The following is an 18548-nucleotide window of genomic DNA, read 5'->3' as shown; positions in this document are numbered from 1 at the left end:
GCCAATGCACTTAACAATTTCCTCCTTAACCCTAGGCAATATGCATTTTAGGCTTCCACTTTGAAAATGCATGACGAAGCAATTTGCGACTAAGTTCACTTTTCATTCATAACTTTGGAGATGCATGATATGCACAAATCCTTATCTATCATTCAAAGAGATAATTTATCAAAGGTACTTTTATCAATACCCATGAATTAATGATAAACATAGAATGCATTTTCCCTATGGAATTAAGTGTACTTAAAACATCTCTTCATGTGGGAATAAATTCGTGGAACCTGGGTTTGTGGATTTGTGCTGATATCCACGTGTAAATTCGGGGAAGAACCTCCCGTAGGTGCGCCTTGTGACTTCTTGGGAGCAATAGTTGATGACTTGAACCCTCGCTTCTATGCGTTCTCCGAATAGCCTCAAGATTTGCCTTCTCCCTTGTACGGTGTCGTGATGCTGCGCATCCGAGCCATAAACACCTCCATTTTTGTTGTGCATCTGTGTTATCTTTTCGCATGTGTTTCATTGTGTGTGATTGATGCATTATCTTTCCGTCCTTTTCAGTACCCACATCCAATGTACATACTCCACTTGTGTGTTTGTGTTTGTGTGTGTTTTAGTTTGTATGCATGTTGTGTGTGTGTCAAAAAAATATGAAAAACTGATGCCAAAGAGTAATATTATGTTGTCAATTACAATGATGAATTCCAAGAAAAGTGCAGGATATCATGGAATCGAAGGAAGGCTCGGGAATTCGATGTGGATGCTGCAATGAAGTGATTAGCTATTCATCATTTGAAGTTCATGCTGGTTGGGGTTCTCGACGAAATCCGTATTTGAGTATATTTCTATTAGATGGGCAGTCACTACATGAGGTTGCAGTAGCTCTTTCAGTGAAGAGACAGGATAGAGCTACTAGTATAAGCCCAATGATAATGATGACATTTGTGCAGAATGTGGTGATGGGGGAGATCTTGTTCTTTGTGATGGATGCCTAGGAGCATATCACATAGAATGTGCTGGTCTATCCTGCATACCGGAGGGAGATTGGTTCTGTTCTCTCTGTCAAAACAATCTTGGGGGAGGTAAGAGACAAGTGTCTAGAACAAGTGTAAGAGGTGGGTTAGGCTTCCTGTTTCGAAAGTTGGAGGGAAAGATAAAAAGCTTTGCATTCTCAAAATAGCCTTACCGATACTATGTTGAGATTGGGGGGGGTCTGCCCATCTGACATGGAAAATTTTGAAAATTTACTAATGCGTAGAGTCGACAGTCTTTGTTCTCTGATACGTCCTCTTTCCCCGGATCACCATAGCCTATCTTTTGCTCTTGCAATTTTTCGTACCACATGCAGTTGCAACGCCTATCTCTTGATCTGAGGAGGCATCGGATGATTCTGTCAGCTTCTCTTTTCCAATGTTGAATGGTCTGATTGATCAAACTAAATATCAATGTCTTCATACATTTCTCCTTCTTCCTGCATCATCAACCGGCAAAAATGTCTTCGTCCTCCCTATGCATACATGAGATTTGCTGAGATTTCAACAACAGGCAGCACAATACAACTATCAGCCATTGACTGGACCTCTCGATCCTGAATCACGGCAAAATCTGGCATCTCTTTCTCGTCTATAGCATCGACTCAAGCAACAGAGATGGTGCACTTGTTCATAGTGACATGCTATGCCACACCACTTATGAGTGGATTGTTGATGTCGGCAAACTGAGCGGGGAGGTCTCTCTGTCAGCGTCAATTTCTTTGCTACCATTGCACCTCGTCTTTGCTGCCATTGCAACTCGTCTCCAGCCTCGCTATTACTCAATTTCTTCATCTCCAAAGTCCTCTCCTAAGCGGATACATGTTACCTGTGCACTGGTTTATGGTAGGAGTCCCACAGGTCGATTGCATAAAGGTGTATGGTCCACATGGATGAAGAATGCTATTCCAGTCACATGTGAAACAGATGATAAATGTAGCTGGTCACCGATCTTTGTAAGACAGTCAAATTTTAGGCTACCAGAGGATCCATTAGCACCCATAATAATGGTTGGTCCAAGGACTCTAGTTTGGCACCTTTCAGGGGCTTTCTACAGGAAAGAGCTACACTTCAAGCATCTGGAAAAGAGCTCAGACCTGCACTTCTATTTTTTTTTTGTTGTTCAAGGAAACAGGATTACATTTATGAGGAAGAGATTCTTGCACATGCTGAAAGGGGCATTTTAACAGAACTCTCTGTAGCCTTTTCAAGGGATGGACCGAGCAAAGAATACGTGCAGCATAAAATGAATGAAAAAACTGTACAAAGAACAGAGACGTAAAAGCTCTGTTTCACATGATAAGCTTCTATTAGGGGCTGTGAAGCAAGCTCTAAGGAGTGCATGTCATGGTCTACAAGACAGGAATGATGCAGTTGATAATGTATGGCAAGAGCTCCTTGCTCAGTATGGGATTGTGTTGAAAGTCTTAAAGAATCGAGTGGATTTGGAACGTGTTAGACGTTTTAGGATAGCGAATACCATACAAACAAGAAATATGGATACAAGTTTTGATGCAGTGGATGCAAGAGTGTGCCCTATATGCCATTATGGACTGCATCTCTCTGCAATAGGTTTCCGCCTGCTGACCTGAGCAGCATACATGTCTAGAGCCTAAGCATGCACTTATCAGATGCTTTATCTGTTGGACCTAGAGTTTGAACAAGCTGTTTATGACTGAGTCCTGAATCTGGATGAATTATTTGGTGCCCTGAAAACCAAGCTCATACGCTTATTGTAAAGCAGTGGACAGATTGTCATGCTTTGTCATTTATTTTGACTCTACTTTTGTAATGAACTTGACAAGCAATATAGTGATCTTTGGCATCAAATATTGAGTTATTGAGATCTTCTTGTTAGCCTCATTCCTTGCTATACCTTGAACCCCGTGTTCTGCAGCTCTTGCATGAATCTCTACGACATTTCTGGTGAACCCGACGTGAAAGTGATGCGTCAATTTTCAGCAAGATGGGAGACTCGCAAGAAGAGATGATAGATGACAATGTCATGAAGCATCTGTTTCAGTCATTTACAACCTATATGCAGCAGCAAGCTCACACGAAACGTGATAGTGATGCTATGGATGCCTTGAAAGCTGTCCAACAGGAGATGAAGCAGTTCAACGGCCAACAAGTTTCAACTTATCTGCATTTGTATGAAGAAAATATGAAATTTTTTGGGGTTTCTCAAGATGTTTGGAGCCGCTACTTCTTGCAAATCGTGGTTCGCACACTTGAAGTCCGAATTTCAGAAATTCAAGGAACACATGCTGGTTGGACAGAGTTTAAGAAGGCATTAAAAGATGAATATTTCCTGGAGGATACATGTCTTATGAACCGCAGGAATTTCTTAGCATGGGTTTCTATGCCTAATAAAGGACTTTCAGTTACCGCCCTTCTGCGAGAGTTTGAGAGCCGCTATGATCAGTTGGATGGAACTGAGCAGCAAGCTTTGGAGATGCAGAAAGTGGAATTATTTTTGCAAGCTGTTGATGCTGATTTACAGGAAAAGTTTGATGATCTTTTGGAAGATCAAGCTACCGATTCGGGTTTAAAGACCGAGTGGAGACATGTCATTGATGCTGTGAATGCGCTTGTTAAGAAGCAGCGCAGGAGGGTACGATTGCATTGTAATACAGGATCTGCTTCTGAAAAATCCTTAGAGACCTCTACTTCTACCCTTGCTGCAAGTTCTATGCCTAAGCCTACTCCTCCTGTTGTAAATCCACCAGTTCCTGCTGCTCCAGTGCCCTTATCAGTAGATGATGTTATTAAAGGCTTGGCAGATTTGACGATAAAGGCTGTCAAAGCTGAAGTTGGGAAGTTAAAAGAGCAACTTATGTCAGTACCTGCTGTAGCACCTGCTCCAGCGACTGCTTTTCCAGCTAGCCAAAGAAAAGGGAGATGATGTATTTGGTGCGATAGTACAAAGCACCAACACTGCAAAGATTGTGATGCTTTTCAAGAAGCACGTAAGAAGAACGTAGTGTTTTGGGGACAAGATGGGAAGATATGGCTGAGAGAGACTGGCACTCCTCTTGACACGAACTTTGGTAAGGGAGGCATGAAGAAGCTCGTTGATGATATGGCTGCGTGATCAGCTTATGTGAGTGTTAGAGGAGATGCTTCAGCTTATGGAGTTCAGCTTGAGCAGAAATCAGATGGAGACTCAGCCTTATGGTCCTCTGCCTTGGAGATAGCAAGAAGAGGGAAAGTTCAGGCATCCACTATGACTTGTGTGGGCTCCAGCATTCGAGGAGAAACGGGATGGGATTCTCATGTTGACAGGTATTCTATTTTTGCTTATATGGCAAAAACACAGGGTTTAGATGCCATGGTTGAGGAAAATAGAAGAAGAGATGAGGAGGGTCTCAGCACCTCCAAAAAGACTAGAGGGGGTGACTTTGTTTCACCACCTATTACAGCTCCACCTATGACGAGTTCTCCAGCTCAATCAGGTCCTAGACAACCTATGGGAGACAAGCAGATGAAAAAAAAGAGACAACCAAGAAAGGAGCTAGGATTCAAGCTCTTGTCAGACCTTGATATGCAGACGGATATGAGTAAGATTTTTCATGAAAGAATTTTGAATAGTGAAGTCACTTTTACTGTTGGAGAAGCTCTTGGGATTGCTAGAAGAGAAATACAGAATCAGATGCAGGATCTTTTGCGGAGGAAACGACATGCAATGGAAGGACTTGCTTTACAGGGGTTATGGCATGGAGCTCTTGGGGAAGAGCATGATGATGCAATGATGGTTGAGAATGCTTCTGTCAATCCGCAGTTGGAGAAAATAGTTCAGCCTATGCAGTATGAAGATGATGATACCCCTATCCTCATTCCTCGCAGCCATTTTTCACACAGTCATTGGGCTAGAGCAACCACTGAGACGGTGGTAAGGATTGGAGAGAAACAGATTCCTTTGGTCGCTTTAGTCGATCATGGTTCCGAGATTAATCTTATTGCTCGAGGTGTTTATGAGAGTGGCAAGTGGCCTATGGATGCAGAGCATGGCTGGCACATGAGAGCAGCCGATAATACTTCTGGTGATATGTATGTTGCTTATTCGAGCATCAGAATTTCTATTGGTAATGTTGAAGAGGATTATCATTGCTTTGTTTAGGATTCTTTCTCTTATCCGATTATTCTTGGACAGCCTTTCATTACAGAAGCAAGAATGGAGACGAAAGTGATGGATGATGGTTCAGCCTATGCACGGATACGCAGTAAGGATGGTATGCGAGCTATTCAATTTATGATTGTTGGAGTAAATCATCCGAGAAATAGAGACTCCTTGCGTGAGGCACCACTACCTGCGAAGGAGTTGGATTTTCATTAGGTACCGCTGTCTTGCGAGACGCCAGTGGTACAGTGCGGAGAAAAGAGGAGATCTCGCCTCCTGGCAGCCAGTCTTTCTCCACTAATTTTGTTGGTTTTTATTCAGATAGTTCAGTGAGTTATCAGAAAATTTTAGATTTGTCTAGAGCTGCCAGGCAGTACATTGGTCGTAAGGAGAAAGAGTTGAAGACTGCAGGTATTTTGCAAGCAGAAGAGAATGTGGATGGGCTGTATGAAGGAATGTCTTATGCAGATACATTGTCTGAGATGGAAAATATGCTGAAAACTGATGTATGTAAGGGCTCAAAGATCATACATGTGCAAACCTTGGATAGGTATCAGGAAATTTCTAATTTTATGCTGAAACATAGATAAAGGCTGAGAAAACTCAGCAAACCGCATCTATGGCTGATCTTGATCAGCTTTCAGAGTTTCAGAGGGCTAAGACCTTTCATCCAGTAGAGTTAAATGCTGGAAAAATTCAGCATATAGAGTATGAGGCTGCATCATGGTAGTCCACAGAGCAGAGGGCTGAAACCTTTCAGCCAACAGAGTTTAATGCTGAAAAATTTCAGCATACAGAGTTTCAGGCTGCACCCATGCAGTCCATAGAGCAAAGGGCTGAAATCTTTCAGCCAACAGGGTTGAGAGTTGCTGAAAAATTGCAGAAATTGCAGCAAAGAAAAGAGTGCCTAACTGATGCCAAGGTTGACACAAAGTATAAAACAATTGATAAGAAGGTTAAGTCGGTTGCAGGGCCGCTTCCTCCTGATAGTGATGAGCAGATAGAAAAAGCTATGAAGCAGCCTATGTTGAGAGATCCTACAAATATTGGACATAAATTTACTACTAAAACTCTTGCTGAATTGAAGATTGGGAATGATGATTTCTTGCTTCCAGTGGAAAAATAATGTTTTAGAGAGATGCTTGGACGACATGGCAAGGCATTTGCTTTCTTTCCTCATGAAATTGGCTGCATTAGTCCCAAATTGGTTGCCCCTATGGTCATCTTCACTGTCCCTCATGTGCCATGGAATATACGTCCTATACCTGTGCCTAGAGCACACTTGCCAAAGCTAATAGAGTTGCTAAATGAGAAGATTAAGATGGGGATTTTGGAACCCTCTTCTACGCCCTATTCTAACAGGTGGTTTACTGTACCAAAGAAGAATGGTACCTTGAGATTTATTCAGGATATGCAACCCTGAATAGAGTGACAATCAGGAATGTGGGAACAGGTCCAGTTGTGGATGAGTTTGCTGGGGCTTTTGCAAGATGAGCCATCTATTCCCTAGGTGACTTGTATTCTGGTTATGATCAGTTTCAGCTTGCCTTGGAAAGCAGGGATATTACTACTATGCGGACACCTATTGGTCTTGTGAGGATGTGTACCTTGCCTCAAGGTGCCACCAACTCAGTTGCTCATATGATGAATGCTATGCATAGAGTTCTACGAGACTATATTCCGCAGTATACCATGCCTTTCCTAGATGATGTGCCTATTAAGGGTTGTGCAAAAGAAGAAAAGAATGAGAGTCTTGATTTGTGAGGATGTAGACAGTTTGTGGCTGAACACTTGGTTGCTTGTGAGCAAATATTGGCACGATTAGAGGAGGTGAATTTGACTCTTTCAGGGCTGAAATCTGTCTTTGGTGTTAATGAAGTTATCATAGTTGGGCACATGGTTGGTTATTATGGCAGGAAGCCTTCACCTGCAAAGGTGGATGCCATAAGCAGGATTGCAGAGTATTGCTCGACTACTTCAGAGGTGCAGAGATTTGTGGGAGCTTGTGTATTTTACATGATTTGGATTCCTCATTTTGCTCACATAGCAGATGTTCTCTATCAGCTACTTTGAAAGGGGCAAAAGTTTCATTGGGATGAGAAGCATTCAAAAGCCATGCGTAAACTCAAGAAGCTATTGCAGTCTGCTCCTACTCTTCGCAAGGCGGATTATCAGTGTGGACGACCAATCATATTGACAGTTGATACTAGCCCTATTGGCATAGGATGGGCAGTGGGACAGGATGATGCTGATGGAAACAGATATGCAATCCGCTTTGGAGCTAAAGTTCTTAATGAGCAGCAGAGGAGATATCCGCAGATTAAAAGAGAGTTGTGGGGAGTAGTCACTACACTGAAGTGTGATAAAGGGTATTTTATTGGTGCTTCAGTTGTTGTGGAAACATATTGTTTGCCTTTGCTTAGCATGATTACTAGTTGTTCGACTCCAAATATAGCGATGCTTTGGTGGATTGCCTACATCAAATCATTGAATCCATAATTTTGACACATAGCAGGAAAAGATAATCCAGTTGTTGCTGACATGCTATCTAGAGCGAGATATGAGGATGAGGACTTAATGCTTACAGATGATGATGAGACAGAGTTTGTAGCTTCTGTCCTTGTTCATGATTGTCATGTATCTACTATTGAAGCCTTTACTGAAGAACTCTATGTTGGCGAGTGGCTGCAAATTGGTCAGTATCTGAGTTCATTGACTCAAAGAGTTGATTGGACATATGATGTATTCAAGAAAATCAGAAGAAAGGCTTATGGGTATTTCTTGAAAGATGGTTTTCTTTGGAAGCACCCAAAGAAGAGAAGTGGCCTACCCTTGAGAGTAGTTTGTGAGACAGTGATGCAGATACAGATTATGGGAGAGTTTCATGAGAGTTCTTGGGCTGGACATAGAGGTGTGTGGGCTACCTATGAGAAAATCAAAGAAAGATACTGGTGGAAAGGGATGTATAAAGATGTTTCCCACTTTGTGGAGACTTGCAGGGACTGTCAGCTTTACTCTTTAGTGCGACATCGTGATGAGTTGCATCCGACCTATCCACTATGTATGCATTATAAATGGGTGGTTGACTTGGTTACTTTGCCAGTGGGACTTTGGCAGATGAGATATCTTGTCTTGGCAAGGGAGGATCTTACAAACTATGTTGAAGGCAGATCTTTGCGGATGAAGACCACCACTACAGTATGTAAATTCTTGTTGGAAGAAATATTTTGCAGGTATGGATGTATAGGCAAGATTATAGCTGATCGTGGAGAGCTGGATGTAGACGAAGCTAGACAATTTTTCTCACGGCTTGGGATTAAGTTGGCTCTTACTACTGCCTATAATCCATAGGGGAATGGCAAGAGTGAAAGAGGACATCCGCCGATAGTTAAGGCATTGGCAAAAGCTTGTAGAGGTCGGATTGGAGATTGGCCGAGATTATTACCTTTTGCATTATGGGCAGATCGCTCTACACATAGCGTGACTATTGGATATATGCCTGCAGAGTTGATGTATGGGCAAAAACCTGTCATGCCTACTGAAATTTGTGCTCTCACATGGAGTGTTCTTCCAGGCATGAGAATTTATCAAGAGAGGAGCTTCTAGCTCTTCGGATTCGTCAACTAGAGAGAAGGGCAAAAGATGTGCAGCTCTAGCAGTTGATCGTTTGAAGGCAGCCTGACTTAGAAACAAGGACAGGTTTGATTTGAGGCATCGCTTGCAGCCTAGAGCCATAAAAGAGGGAGATTGGGTTCTAGTCTACGACAGTAGCCTAGAGAATCAGCATAGTAGCATGAGAAAAATGGTTCAAAGATGGTTTGGACCATATGAGGTGAAACAGGTTTTTGACAATGCTACCTATGAGTTGGCTTAATTGGATGGGACGGTATTGAAGGTGCCCATTGCTGGAAAACAAGTCAAGATTTTCAAGAGAAGAGAAGATGAAGAGTATGCACTTGAAGCATTGGTAGAAGAAGAGCTAGCAGAAGAAGTAGAGAATATGAATAATGAAGCTGATGGAGAAACAAGTCTACCGGAAACTGATGAAGGACTGGACCTGTTTGTGGACTTGGATGATCCTGGATAGTTGGCTCATCCGGAGGATGCGCAGGTTTAGAGGGGGTGGATGTCGTGCTACTGCACATCCGAGCCATAAACACCTCCATTTTTGTTGTGCATCTGTGTTATCTTTTCGCGTGTGTTTCATTGTGTGTGATTGATGCATTATCTTTCCGTCCTTTTCAGTACCCGCATCCAATGTACATACTCCACTTGTGTGTTTGTGTTTGTGTGTGTTTCAGTTTGTATGCATGTTGTGTGTGTGTCAGAAAAATATGAAAAATTGATGCCAAAGAGTAATATTATGTTGTCAATTACAATGATGAATTCCAAGAAAAGTGCAGGATATCATGGAATCGAAGGAAGGCTCGGGAATTCGCTGTGGATGCTGCAATGAAGTGATTAGCTATTCATCATTTGAAGTTCATGCTGGTTGGGATTCTCGACAAAATCCGTATTTGAGTATATTTCTATCAGATGGGCAGTCACTACATGAGGTTGCAGTAGCTCTTTCAGTGAAGAGATAGGATAGAGCTGCTGGTATAAGCCCAATGATAATGATGACATTTGTGCAGAATGTGGTGATGGGGGAGATCTTATTCTTTGTGATGGATGCCCAGGAGCATATCACATAGAATGTGCTAGTCTATCCTGCATACCGGAGGGAGATTGGTTTTGTTCTCTCTGTCAAAACAATCTTGGGGGAGATAAGAGACAAGTGTCTAGAACAAGTGTAAGAGGTGGATTAGGCTTCCTGTTTCGAAAGTTGGAGGGAAAGATAAAAAGCTTTGCATTCTCAAAATAGCCTTACCGATGCTATGTTGAGATTGGGGGGGTCTTCCTGTCTAACATGGAAAATTTTGGAAATTTACTGATGCGCAGAGTCGACAGTCTTTGTTCTCTGATACGTCCTATTTCCCCGGATCACCATAGCCTATCTTTTGCTCTTGCAATTTTTCGTACCACATACAGTTGCAACACCTATCTCTTGATCTGAGGAGGCATCGGATGATTCTGTCAGCTTCTCTTTTCCAATGTTGAATGGTCTGATTGATCAAACTAAATATCAATGTCTTCATACATTTCTCCTTCTTCCTGCATCATCAACCGGCAAAAATGTCTTCGTCCTCCCTATGCATACATGAGATTTGCTGAGATTTCAACAACATGCAGGACAATACAGCCTATCAGCCCTTCACTGGACCTCTCGATCCTGAATCATGGCAAAATCTGGCATCTCTTTCTCGTCTACAGCATCGACTCAAGCAACAGAGATGGTGCACTTGTTCATAGTGACATGCTATGCCACACCACTTATGAGTGGATTGTTGATGTCGGCGAACTGAACGGGGAGGTCTCTCTGTCAGCGTCAATTTCTTTGCTACCATTGCACCTCGTCTTTGCTGCCATTGCACCTCGTCTCCAGCCTCACTATTACTCAATTTCTTCATCTCCAAAGTCCTCTCCTAAGCGGATACATGTTACCTATGCATTGGTTTATGGTAGGAGTCCCACTGGTCAATTGCATAAAGGTGTATGCTCCACATGGATGAAGAATGCTGTTCCAGCCACATGTGAAATAGATGATAAATGTAGCTGGTCACCGATCTTTGTAAGACAGTCAAATTTTAGGCTACCAGAGGATCCATTAGCACCCATAATAATGGTTGATCCAGGGACTGGTTTGGCACCTTTCAGGGGCTTTCTACAGGAAAGAGCTGCACTTCAAGCATCTGGAAAAGAGCTCGAACCTGCACTTCTTTTTTTTTTGGTTGCTGTTCAAGGAAACAGGATTACATTTATGAGGAAGAGATTCTTGCACATGCTGAAAGGGGCATTTTAATAGAACTCTCTGTAGCTTTTTCAAGGGATGGACCAAGCAAAGAATATGTGCATCATAAAATGAATGAAAAAGTTGTACAAAGAACAGAGACAGTAAAAGCTCTGTTTCACATGATAAGCTTCTATTAGGGGCTATGAAGCAAGCTCTAAGGAGTGCATGCCATGGTCTACAAGACAGGAATGATGCAGTTGATAATGTGTGGCAAGAGCTCCTTGCTCAGTATGGGATTGTGTTGAAAGTCTTAAAGAATCGAGTGGATTTGGAACGTGTTAGACGTTTCACGATAGCGAATACCATACAAACAAGAAATATGGATACAAGTTTTGATGCAGTGGATGCAAGAGTGTGCCCTATATGCCATTATGGACTGCATCTCTCTGCAATAGGTTTCCATTGCTGACCTGAGCAGCATACATGTCTGGAGCCTAAGCATGCACTTATCAGATGCTTTATCCATTGGACCTGGAGTTTGAACAAGCTGTTTATGACTAAGTCCTAATATTTGGTGCCCTGAAAACCAAGCTCATACGCTTATTGTAAAGCAGTGGACAGATTGTCATGCTTTGTCATTTATTTTGACTCTACTTTTGTAATGAACTTGACAAGCAATATAGTGATCTTTGGCATCAAATATTGAGTTATTGAGATCTTCAGCCTCATTCCTTGCTGTACCTTGAACCCCGTGTTCTACAGCTCTTGCACGAATCTCTACGACAACGGAGGAGATTCCTTCACCGAAATGCGGATCTTTAAAAACCCGAGGGCTTGTTGGATTTGGGGCTTATGGGAAGGCTTGTGGGAATGGAGATTTATGAGCCCGGTTTAAAAACCAGGAAGGCACGTAAGAACAAGGCCTATGGGCCTTATCCCTTTAGAAGCTTCTGATTGTCCAGGACCACATGAGAGAATGGTCAATGATTGGGGAAAGGAGAATTTGACGACGAAGGGAATGGCAGCGGCGGGTGGCAGGTTTGGGCGTGGCGGGACAGTCCTTACAGCGGCCCGACAGTAGCTATTCCTTGGCTCCCCCTATTCTCCTCTCATGCACAACGCACAGCCTTTCCCTCTCTATCCTCCTGTGTCCAAGGCTAAGGGGGGGTTCTTATAGCTTAAGGGGGGGAGAGACTCCACACACATGGATCCCCCCCATGCTTCCCTCTTCTCCCATGCATCTCCACGTCTTCACCTCCTTTTCCCACTCTCTCCCCTCCAGCCATGGGGGAAGGGATAATATTTAAAAAATTTGACTTATCCTTACCATTATCCCATTTTTTCCCTTCCAAAAGGGTGTTTCCCCGTGAGTTTTTACGGTCTTCAACCCCGGCCTTGATTTCACAAAGAAGAGGCCTCATTTTTGCGTGTGCGGGGTACGGATTAACCTACCGATAATTTTGATGTGGGAGATAACCTTGCACAAGTTTTACGCGGCGTGCAGGGAGTCAAGTTCAACAATATTTTTGAGCAGAAATATTACAGTTAATGTACTAAGGTATTAACCAATTCTCAGCCACTCTCCTGCATATTTGTTTTGCATAAACACTTCTACACAAGATACAAAACATCTAAAGTGTCATCTCTTTGTTGTCCAAGCTTCTATTAATGCTATAGCAACACCTTGCATTGCTAAATTCACTCTTGCAACATCATTTTCAACCGCAATAAAGTCATCTTCTTCCTCCTCATCCATCATCCCGTCTTCATTCTCATAGCATGCATTGGGCTAAATTAGATAATCTATGTAAGTCTACCATCATATTATCCCTCTCTAAGCAGGTATTTTATAATGTTGTCTCTAATGGGTAGTCTGCATGGGGCTTATAGGAAAAGATTCACAATGTTTATGACCAGCACATGCCCGCTTCTCATATGTATTGGCTAGTCTACATGGGGCTTATAGGAAAAGATTCACAATGTTAATGACTAGCACATGCCCGCTTCTCATATGTTTTGACTAAAGCAACCCATGAACCTTTGCATAAAGGAGGGCACTTTTATGTCGGCTCACTTAAATGAGTTTCATTCCATTATCAATCATTTTTCTTTGTAGGGGATTGAACTTAAGGGTACACTTCTTCTCTTGTTCCTCTTAGTTACTCTGCTTGAATCATGGAATACATTTTGTACTTCTATGTATGCCAACATATCTACTAATGGGTTACTAGTGTAGGATGTAGAGGGTGTACTCTTGATGACTGAAGAGGTTAACAAAAATAATGTTGATGCTTCCCATACCCCTTGTTCTTTGATAGTTAGAGGCAATAATGGTAGGAGTGGTAATAACTGTCATGGGAGAGATTCTCAACAATCTCAGTCTCAATCACGTGGATAGTCTTGCAGTAAGTCCCATGGCCCCAAGTCCTTATTAACTTGTCATTACTGTGGAAAAGAAAGATACATTTGACCACATTGCCATAAGATGCATGAGGATAAGTGTAAAGAAAAGGGCAAGGGTAAAGTAAATGATGATCATAGTATTATCCCTAGCAAATCTAATGTTCAGATTGAAGAGATTAATGTTGTATACTAGACTAATTCTCATGATAATTTCATACTTGCAGCTTATTCTCTTGATACTTTACATTTGATTGATGCTTTTTTAGGTTATACTCAATGTTGGCTGATAAATCTAGAGGCTTCGTTACATGCGGTCCCTCATAGAGAGTGGTTGAGTATGACTGGACATGTTTGTTTGGATAATGACATGGAATTGGAGAAAGTTGATATTGGTCATGTCTAGCTGCAGTTTGGTTCATATTTCATATTTAATATTTATGATGTACATCATGTAATGGCTCTCATGAAGAGCCTTATCTTTGCTGGCACTTTGGATGATGCATGTTACATAGTTTCTTTTGATGATTCCTCATAGAGGATTACCCATCGAAATCTTGTTGTTGCATGTGGTGCAAAGTCCAATACTCTCTACCCCTTGCTTGTATTTGGGTGAGTTGACTATATTTTGGCAGTGGATGCAATTCCACATGTATCTCTATGGCATCGTCCCCTTGGGCATATGTCCTCGAAAGGAATGAAAATGCTTACTCGTTTATAGTATCTCATGTTCCCCCTTGACTATAAGTGCTTTGAGTCTTGTGATCATTGTTTATATGGCACACAAGTACATATATGCATAAAAAGTCAATTATGACATATATGGGTGCGCCATTGGCTCTTGTTTATTTGGATGTATGTGGTCCCATGCCCTGCAAGTTGTTAGGTGATGCGAAGTATTTAATTACCTTCATTAATGACTATATGCATAAGGTCTGGGCATATCCTATTAAAATCATATATTCAAGAATTTGGAAATTTAAATAAAGTTTGGGAATTCTTAATGTGATTAATATTTCAACATATGTTCAAATCTTATCCCCTTACTTGAATGTAAAATTTTCTCTAGATACTATATAACAAATCCCTCTAAGTCCCACTCTCAATGGGATTAACATTTAGCCATTTTTTCAAATCTTTGCTCCTTATTTCAAAGTGGAACTTGAAAATATTCCAAATTCTCTAGTATGGTATGTTAAGAAGAAATTTGAAGTCTTGGCTACATTTTAGCATTGTCTTGCTTTGGAATCGGTCTAGGTATAGGCTAAAGTGCCTAAGGTCAAATAATGAGGGTGAGTATATCTCTAAAGCCTTTGAGCAATTTTGTGATGAGATGAGCTTGCAATATGCTTAGCCAAGTAAGCTTACCATATCATTTTTGGATTAAGTCAGTTGCAACTGCTGTATATTTGATAAATCAGTCCTCTCCATGTATTTCTCTTGAATATTAGATTGTCGAGGAGGTATGTTCTAAAAAACCTCCCTTATATGCTCATTTGTGTATCTTTGGTTGTGAGGATTTTTGCCATGTACCCAAGGATAAGCACAATAAGATGGATCCTAAGTCTAGAAAATGCATCTTTCTTGGTTATGGAGATGTAGGCCAGATAGGCTATCACCTATAGGATCTGCATGCTTAGAAGCTTATCCACAGTCATGATGTTATTTTCAATGAGGAGAAAATGCATAAGCATCCCAAGCATATTTTTTAGGTACACAGTTTGATTTCAAGAGGAACTTCGTGTTACTGTGCAACTAGCTCATCACCCTTCCGTAGTAGCAAACTAATGCCCTAGTGGCCCAAGTCCTTGATGCTCCACTAGATGTTTAGGCCCCATAGCCTATTGTCTTGTGGCAAGGTCTACTAACACCATATTGGGGAATATGGGAATTTTCCATAAGTTTAGGACACATGATCAAATCTTTGGATTTATCATAACTTGAACACTATAACTCCAAATCGAGCACTCTATAGCTCAATAGATTACATTTTTCAAGCGCTTTCAAATGATAGGTCATGTCATATGGTTTTGAAAAACTTATGGGCATGTTATCTGGGTCGAGTGCCACCTTTTTAGTATTCAAAAAATGGGAATTGGGAGATTCCCAAACACGCTAATATTGTGTTTACTAGAGATAGATGACAACCTAGGTGGTTTAAGGAAAACTTCTTTTCATAGGGATTTGCATGATGAGATTTATATGGAGCAGCCTAAGGGATTTGCAAACCCTGTTAGGGAACACCTAGTGTGTAGATTGCAAAAGAGTCTTTATGGCCATAAGCAGACACCTAGGAAATGATATCACAAGTTTGATACCTTCATGCATTCATAGAGATATTCTCGTAGTGATATGGATCTATGTTTATATACGAAGAAGGCTCGTGATGGCAACCTTATGATTTTGATCCTCTATGTGGATGATATGTTAATTGTTGTGAGTGCTCATGATAAGTTGGATATCTTGAAAGGTTAGCTCAAGAAGAGCTTTAAGATGAAAGACATGTTAATTGTTGTGAGTGCTCATGATAAGTTGGATATCTTGAAAGGTTAGCTCAAGAAGAGCTTTAAGATGAAAGACATGGACATGCCTCACATATTCTTGGGATGCACATTATGCATGATCGCTCAAAGGGACTCGTCTACTTGTCATAGAGAAGAAGTACATCCAAAAGGTCCTTGAGTAATTTCATCTATAGGATGTTAATCATATTGGCTATTCTTTACCTTCTTCACATGAAGGTTAGTCAGGCTGATTGTTGTTAGAAATGCGGGATCTAGAGCATGACATAACCGGAAGCTATGGAGGATGGAAGGAGAAGTGTAGACTCATGATGGAATGGACACTGTTTGTTACACAAGTGAATTAGGTTCCAAGATTGAGACTTGGACTCATAAACACAATCTTGTGTATGTGGACAATGACATTGACACTTTACTGAAATGAAAAGAGTACTATCATTGCTTTTAAGAAAGGAAGCAAGTACAATGCTTTATAGGAAAGTAGGAAACTGCAGTAGGCACCATTGTGCATATGGGATAAGTTAGCCTGCATATCCTTGACCCTGAGACTCCATACAAAGAGGCTGTTTGAGTGTGATTGCTGATTCTCAACACCCCTCCTCAATCACAACTAGGAAAGGCAAAAAGTGTGTAGAGGCTGTAATGAGAACCACCTGCAAAGTGTGGGCATACCACAGACATGGCAAAACACCAGAGGCTGTCGCAGAAAAAGCTAAGTGTGGGTACCATAAACATGGTGGACATCCAGAGGCTGTAACAGGGGCCTCACAAAGTGTACAGGGACTGTAATGCCAAGTTACATAAGGAGTTTACAAAGCTTATGGTAGGAAGCATTAGGGAAAGGAAATACAAGGCTTTTTTAAAACAGTCTATCAGAATTATGAGAGTACAAGGACTGATGAGTCTTGTCCTTCTGATCCTGGTGGTCTTCATCTTCTTCTTTCTTTGCTTCATTTTCTTCTTCTTCTTTGACTGCGACTAGATAGGCCTTTTGGGATCTCTTTCTTGCGTGGCAGAACTTCTCGGTGTGTCCGATCCTTTTGCAGAAGTCACAAAAGAGCTGATCTTTCTTGCCTTTGTACCTGTTGCCAACATATAATGCATGCTCATCTCTAGAGGTACTTGGTTCTTCTTTAGTTTTTAGCTTCTTTTCTTCTTCTAACAGTGATGCCTGGATATCAACAAGTTCAGGATTTGGCATGTTGATTAGATTTGTTGATACATTATTATATTCAGGAGGCAAGCTCTTAAGTAGAACACCGATGCAAACATCTTCATCCATTTTAATGTTGATTCCTGCAAGTTGGGTTAGGAGTCCTTCCATGTAATTAAGATGTGTGGCAAGTGATGTGCTGGACTTCATTTCAAGCCTGAAGAATTCAATTAGGAGACCATACTTTGATGATTTAGATTGTGCACCGAACAAGGTGTCAAGTCTTTTCCATGTATCCTGTGAGGTCTCACAGTTATCCATGTGATGGATATAACTTTCATCTAGCTCCAATTTGATAATGGCTTGGGCTCTGTCATCATTCTTTTGCCAAGTAGTTGCAAGGTCCGCGTCCCGCGGTTTCTTCTCTTTGCCATTTGTGATGGCCCAGAGACCCTTCTTCATCAAGATGAGCTTGATGCGGGTTTGCCAAGTGTGGAATCCTTGATTGCACTTTAGTATGAACAACTCCATGTCTCTCTGCAAGTAGATCACAAAAATCTTCTATGTAGTGTAGATAAGCAACACAGGTCATGTTACTTTTCATGAAGTGCATCCACATAGAAATCTTCTTGGTTATCATAGATATGACCAAGAATCTGCTTCAAATCTGTGAGTAAGTGGCAACCAAATTGATCTTTAATGTGTCAAAAAACACAAGTGAAGATAGTGTTAAATCAACACTCTTAAGTATCAAGGGATACTAGAGTTGAAGATGGTGATTCTTGATGCCGATCCTTTGCTTGATGAACCCGTTGTTTGAGTCCCCTCCTTGCTAGTAAAATCTTGCTGAACACTAAGTAAATACTCAGATCAGATTAGCAAAACCTTCAGTTGAGTGAAAAGAGTAAGAAAATGAAGCTTTGGAGCTCAAGTCTATGAGAGGTCTTCAAATCTTCAATGGTCTTTAAGTGCTTCAGAGATCTCCCCTCCTTGATTTGATGGACAAATGTTGTTGGAGACTAATAAAATCAGTGAATCAAAGTGGCAGAGGCTTGGGTTGAGTGTCAGGAGAGAGAAAATGAAGAATTTTTGAGTTTGAAGGATTTTGGCTATGGTGGATTTTAGGGTTTCTGAGACAGGGGCCTGGTTTCTCTAACATTACAGGAGCTGTGGTGGATCATTTTTAAAACTTTTTTTATGGAAATGTAGCTTATGAGATGCTCTACCAAAGCCCTAATCTCATCGTCTAGATCGCAGCCCGTACTACACGCGCAGAGTCGAATTCCGTGAACAGGTGCAGTTTTTACAGATTTCCGCGATTTCCACAATGGTGGGTTCGATGATGAGCAATGTTGGACTATGATGCATCAGGGAGCTTCGCCACGAGTAGAGGAATGTTTCTCCAAAAGGAATCGTGGGCTAAAATGGCCTGTAGAGTAAGATATAGAAGCTCCAAGTGCTGTATGTCCTGTCTGGCTATGGCAGACACAGA

The 18548-nt window shown here is 41.4% G+C and overlaps 2 pseudogenes; both read left to right on the top strand.

Moving 5' to 3' along the window:
* Positions 1-1669: 1669 nt before the first annotated feature.
* On the top strand, positions 1670-2310 carry LOC148020827 (NADPH--cytochrome P450 reductase 3 pseudogene; annotated as a pseudogene).
* An 8038-nt stretch (positions 2311-10348) lies between these two features.
* Positions 10349-11178, top strand: LOC148020826 (NADPH--cytochrome P450 reductase 1 pseudogene; annotated as a pseudogene).
* The last annotated feature ends 7370 nt before the right edge of the window (positions 11179-18548 follow it).

Source organism: Lygodium microphyllum, chromosome 18 (genome assembly GCF_053477565.2).
Source record: "Lygodium microphyllum isolate KBCC chromosome 18, Lygodium_microphyllum_v1.1.10, whole genome shotgun sequence".
Classification (NCBI taxonomy): Eukaryota; Viridiplantae; Streptophyta; class Polypodiopsida; order Schizaeales; family Lygodiaceae; genus Lygodium; species Lygodium microphyllum.
This window is presented reverse-complemented; position numbering and strand designations above follow the sequence as displayed.